General features: G+C 37.9%; 1 pseudogene; it reads right to left on the bottom strand.

Moving 5' to 3' along the window:
* Window positions 1-2,499: 2,499 nt before the first annotated feature.
* Window positions 2,500-2,601, bottom strand: LOC129877931 (5S ribosomal RNA; annotated as a pseudogene).
* Window positions 2,602-6,139: the final 3,538 nt, after the last annotated feature.

Genomic DNA, 6,139 nt, shown 5'->3' with positions numbered 1-6,139 from the left:
TCATACGTGAACATAGCACAACATAACTCCACACACCAATGTACAAGGGTACCTGCCCCCTTACGTCGGGGCACGACAAATAATGCAGAAAGGTACGTACGATAATAAACCTGGCCCGAGCTCAGTGAAAGTAGAATTGAGGCATCCACGAGTGGATTAGTGAGAAATTAAATGCAATTTAAATCATATTTGAGACTCGATGGGGTACTTAAAATGAGCTATTATTCAAAAATCAAGATAAGAGTCATATCAAGTACCTTTTAAAAGTTACTATGGGTTATATCAAAATAGAACTTTTGGAATCATATACACATATCGAGGCATAACAAAATATCTTTTGGAATTCAAGAAATTGGCCATCCTAGCGGCTCTACGAATAGGAACTTCCTTGGAATCATATAAAAGTCATATACTTGTTTCATACAAACCATGCCAAAAAGAAAGATTAGCTTTATATACTTATGTCAAAATATTCCAAGAGAAAGAATAAGCTTATGTACTTCATCTATTTTTTTCATAAAAATCATGACCAAAAAGAAAGAATGATTAGCTTTACCTACTTATGCCCAAAACATGCCAAAAGAAAGTATTAGCTTTACATACCTCTTACGGATTAGTATTAACACATTCGCCTCATCGTCTATTGAACCTATTTAATATGAAAGTAATACTATGGTTAATGACCTATCACTTTCCAATTCCAACTCTACAACCAAGTCTCTATAGAGGTCATTTCCTTATCCATTTCCCTCGACTAGTTCGATACTAGTTTCTAAGTTACCGAAAATCGGACAGCATCTCCCCTATAACTTCAACATCCCCGAGATTTCAACTCAGCCACCATGTCAACAAACATACCAACAACAACAACCAGCAGCATATATACAAGTAAATTACTTCAACCTTACACAATACAAGCTCCAAACAACTAGCTCCAAACTACAACACAAAAATAGAGTTTTTAATCTTTGTTTTTCAAAATCTTTAACCATACCAAACGTAGGGTATTGTGTCTTCAATAGAAGAAACCACACCCTTGTTAAAACAATTTTAGGCCCTGCAACACGCAACCCAACTATCTTCACCTGCAGTACCACAACGACAACCCACTACTCGACTTCGATTTAACGCTAGCGACATCAATTTAGTTTGTTTCTAACGTCAAGCATCCTTATGCAATTATTTCACTTACATACTCATTTAAGATATGTAATATACCCCATAAGAACATCATAAACTTCAATTTGAAAGGGAAAGCCTTACCTTGTCTGAAACTCTCCAAAACTTACCTCGGAAGTTCCTTTAGCGCGCTTAAAACTTTGTGGCTGTTTGATAACATTTTGGGCTGCTTCAAATCATAAATTTTCATTACTAACACCTTCATAACATCGTGGTTCACCCTAGGTAATTAATTTTCAGAATGAAATTGAAGACTTACCTTTTTTTCTCCTCCAAAACCGAAGCTCTCTCTTCTCTCTAGCTCAAGTTTCTCTTCTCTTTTCTTCTAGACTTTTCTTAAATTTTTTCGGATAAAAAGAAACTTAAAGGATAAGGATGACTTAAAAGTCTTCAAACACATCTATATATAGGCCACCTTAAGGGGTGACACGTGTCAACCCCTAAGTGGTGACACATGTCAGGCATTTATATGGCCAATACATCACCCCCTCCACTTTGGGGCTGCCACGTGGCATGTGGGGGCCCACCCTTTTGCTGCAGCTGATGCCACATGTCACTCCCTCATGCTTCCATGTGGAAATCTCTCATGGGCTGCCACATGTCGCTTTCTTTTCCTCCTCATGGGTTCGTAATCTCGTCTTGCTTTACGAACCTATGTAATCCTTACTACGTAATCTTCGTATGTACTCAAGTAGCTTAAGTATGTAATATTTTTAAATTGGTATCTTATGTATGTAACACATCCAAAGTAATATCTTACACAAGTAAGTCGGGTCGTATGACTCACTACTTGGCCTCTAATTCCTTCCGGATTCCTATAAATTTATTTCCAATCTTCCCTGCCATGGGTATCACATTCTCCTTTCCTTATAGTTGTTTGATAGCGTTATAGTCTATCCAGCTCACATGGTAACTTCTAAGAGGCTTTCAAGAACTTAGGAATCTTTCAAGAAACTTAAGAAGCTTTTAGAAGCTTTAAGAAACTTTAGGAAACCTTAAGAAACTTAAGAAGCTTAAGAGGTTCAAGAAACTTAAGAATCTTAAGAAGCTTGAGAACCTTCCAAGAAACTCAAAAACCTCTCAAGATACAAAAGTCTTTCAAGGTACAAAAGTACGGGGTGTAACATCCTTCCCCCCTTTGGAACATTCATCCTCGAATGTAAACTAAAATCTTGCTCCGGATCTTACACCGACTATATGGAGAGTTTCTCTGTCCCATTGCCATAACATATACTTTCATAGAGCAATTAATATCAGAGTTCCAAGGTTAGAATTACTTGTAGACATAGGGAATAGGTATGTATACTTGTGTTTCCTTTCCTCTTTCACTTCTCAAGAGGTCACCCATACTAGTACTACTCTCGCCCAAGCACGCTTAACTTCAGAGTTCTGATGGGATCTGGTGCGTTTGTGCTGGTATGATCACATCCATCACTTAATGGTCTCAAATACTGCGGCTTCTATCTGTTTATTGCTGGCCTTGAGATCCATCCATCCCTTATGGGATTTTGTTTGAAGTTTAACTATTCCCATTTAAATATGATAGCATCAGTTGATTTTTTCTTACGCTTATATTTCTATTGTCTACTTCTCCCCTTTTAGGGTGTACCCATGTCATTCCCTATTTATTTTCAACTATTCACACGCAAATGATTCTGTTCCAACCCTTTAACATACTGCACCATGTCTACACCTTCTGTTAGATCATCTATACTTTAGGTTGCCCCTCTAAGAAACCTTAATACAATCATGGGGTGCTTAGAATTCTCGATAAATAGTACACACTCTAGTCCAAGTGCTGGTACTTGAGTCATATAACTAATGTAGTAGTTTAGCCGAAGCCACATTTCATTCATTCCAATCAGTAAGTTACTAGTGCTTATAATCATGTCCGATTCTCTATTCGGGGCACTTATACTCTGATGATACGTGTTTCACATTTTGTTATCACCTCTTTTTTTCCCAAGGGATACCACCTGTTCCTTTAATAATTTCACAATGCCTTAGTTGTTTTGCAATTTTCCATTCCCTATCCTCGAGGGATCCCACTATTTCCAAAGTGGAGGTACATATACACAATACCCCTTTCTGCTTCATGAGCTTTCATCCTTATCGTGTACCCGATGCTAGCTCCTAATCTTACTCACAATCATATTCTTTAGTTACTTCTTTACTAGGTTCTATGTACTTCTATGATGATCCTCACTATATTCACACTATATTATACTCATGGTCAATTCTGGAGGGTACTATTTCTTAACTTTTATTCACGATCCTTACTCTGGGCTAATTCCACCTGGTGGAGAAAGCGTACTTAACCCCTTATCCTTCCTCGTCACTCTCATCCTTAATACCTCGCAGGCTGTCTTAAGACATTCATATCCATCACCATTCTTCTCACCATATCAGTATTGACCTTCTACTTGCCACTCATATCGCAATTAACTTATTTCCCAAAGTCAGTTGTAATCCTAATTTAGTCGGATCTTATTGTTACTATGGATACGATCTCTCAAGATATATTACAACCTTATATCTCATTCTTTTTCTATTTCCAAAAAATAATTCAGCAGAGTTTCCTCTATATTCCTTACTATCCCAAACCTGCACTCAGGAAATACCAATAATGCCTCACAGGGACAATACATATATATTCATATCACAGCCTTATAGGGCGTCCAATAACAACAACAGTATAAAATGATGGACTTACCTCGTATGTCCAACTCAAACTGCACCCGTTACACTTTTTTGTCTACTTTTCCTTTCAATTTTCAACTTTACATTTCAATCATATTTCAATCTTCTTACCTTACCCAGCATGCCTCTTCCGCACCATTATTTATCTGTATACTGTGTAGCTTCCAATATCATATGTCACTTTCCTATGGCTGGTCTCTATCGCATGATCTAAGACAAGAAAGAAAGGTAACATCCTAACTGTCCTGTAGCCTCCTGTTTATAGAAGTGGTGCACCACACACCGATAAACCAGACTCTACTAGACACAGTCTGTAGATATTCTGAGGACCAAACTGCTCTGATACCACTTTTTTCATGACCCAACTCCATAGGCCGTGATTGGTGCCCGACTTGGGCACCTATACGTACCCTTAGCCCCACTGAGTATGTTAGCAGAATAAACAAATATAGATATCAAAAGAGATCGCTAGAGAGTGCACGAAAATATATGTAGCACACGAAGGCCATTTAGACCATCACGGAACACAAAGCCCAAAACACATATACATAACCCACAATACAGGTCTACAAACCTCTACAAACCTCTACAAAATGATAGCATAATCATATAATGGGACAGGGCCCCTTCGTACCCTTAACCATCACGTATAAATATACAATAGAAAAGTTAGTACAAAAATAGGACTCTAGACTAAAGAGCAATGCCAACCAACAGGGTGGATTTCCTAAGCGAGCGGATCAGCAAACCGAGTGTCTGCACCTGTAGGCATGTAACGAAGCCCCAGAAGAAAGAGGGTCAGTACGGAAAATGTACTGAATATGTAAAGCAACGACTGTAATAAATAAAGTTATCACCAGAACAGAATGTGCAAAACACAGGCAAAATATCCAGAAATATCAAAATGCTTTTTACAACCCTAGATAATGCAAGAGGAAAAACATATGCCATATCCGGCCCCATTATAGGACTCAGTGAACAAAACGTGGTCTCCACCCCATCACTAACACCACATCACAACATACATCCAGAGTAGGGAATATCTCTGTAACAAATCATATTATATCAAATGGCCATATCATATCATATCATCAGCATATATGTACATGGCACATCATAACTCCATAAACCCATGTACAGGGCATACCGGCCCCCTCATGTCGGGGCACGGTGAACAATGCAGAGAGGTACGCATGATAACAAACCTAGCCCGAGCTTAGTGAAAGAAGAATTGAGGCATCCACGAATGGAGTATTGAGAAACTAGATGCAATTTAAATCATATTTGAGACTCGATGGGGTACTTAAAATGAGCTATTATTCAAAAATCAAGACAAGAGTCATATCAAGTACCTTTTAAAAGTTACTATGGGTTATATCAAAATAGAACTTTTGGAATCATATACACATATCGAGGCATAACAAAATATCTTTTGGAAGTCAAGAAATTGGTCATCCTAGCGGCTCTACGAATAGGAACTTCCTTAGAATCATATAAAAGTTATATACTTGTTTCATACAAACCATGCCAAAAAGGAAGATTAGCTTTATATACTTACGTCAAAACATGCCAAGAGAAAGAATAAGCTTATGTACTTCATCTATTTGTTTCATAAAGATCATGCCCAAAAAAAAAGAAAGATTAGCTTTACTTACTTGTGCCCAAAACATGCCAAAAGAAAGTATTAGCTTTACACACCTCTTACGGATTACTCTTAACACGTTCGCCTCGTCGTCTCTTGAACCTATATAAAATAACAGTAATACTATGGTTAATTACCTTTCACTTTCCAATTCCAACTCTACAACCAAGTCTCCATAGAGGTCATTTCCTTATCCATTTCCCTCGACTAGTTCGATACTAGTTTCTAAGTTACCGAAAATCGGACAGCATCTCCCCTATAACTTCAACATCCCCGAGATTTCAACTCGGCCACCATGTCAACAAACATACCAACAACAACAACCAACATCATATATACAAGTAAATCACTTCAACCTTACACAATACAAGCTCCAAACAACTAGCTCCAAACTACGACACAAAAATAGAGTTTTTAATCTTTGTTTCGCAAAATCTTTAACCATACCAAACGTAGGGTCGTGTGTCTTCAATAGAAGAATCCACACCCTTGTTAAAACAATTTTAGGCCCTGCAACACGCAACCCAACAAGCTTCACCCGCAGCACCACAACGACAATCCACTACTCGACTTTGATTTAATGCTAGCGATATCAATTTAGTTTATTTCTAATGTCAA

This window comes from Solanum dulcamara, chromosome 12 (assembly GCF_947179165.1).
Source record: "Solanum dulcamara chromosome 12, daSolDulc1.2, whole genome shotgun sequence".
NCBI lineage: Eukaryota > Viridiplantae > Streptophyta > Magnoliopsida > Solanales > Solanaceae > Solanum > Solanum dulcamara.
Note: the sequence above shows the minus strand (reverse complement) of the source record. Positions and strands in the feature narration are given on the sequence as shown.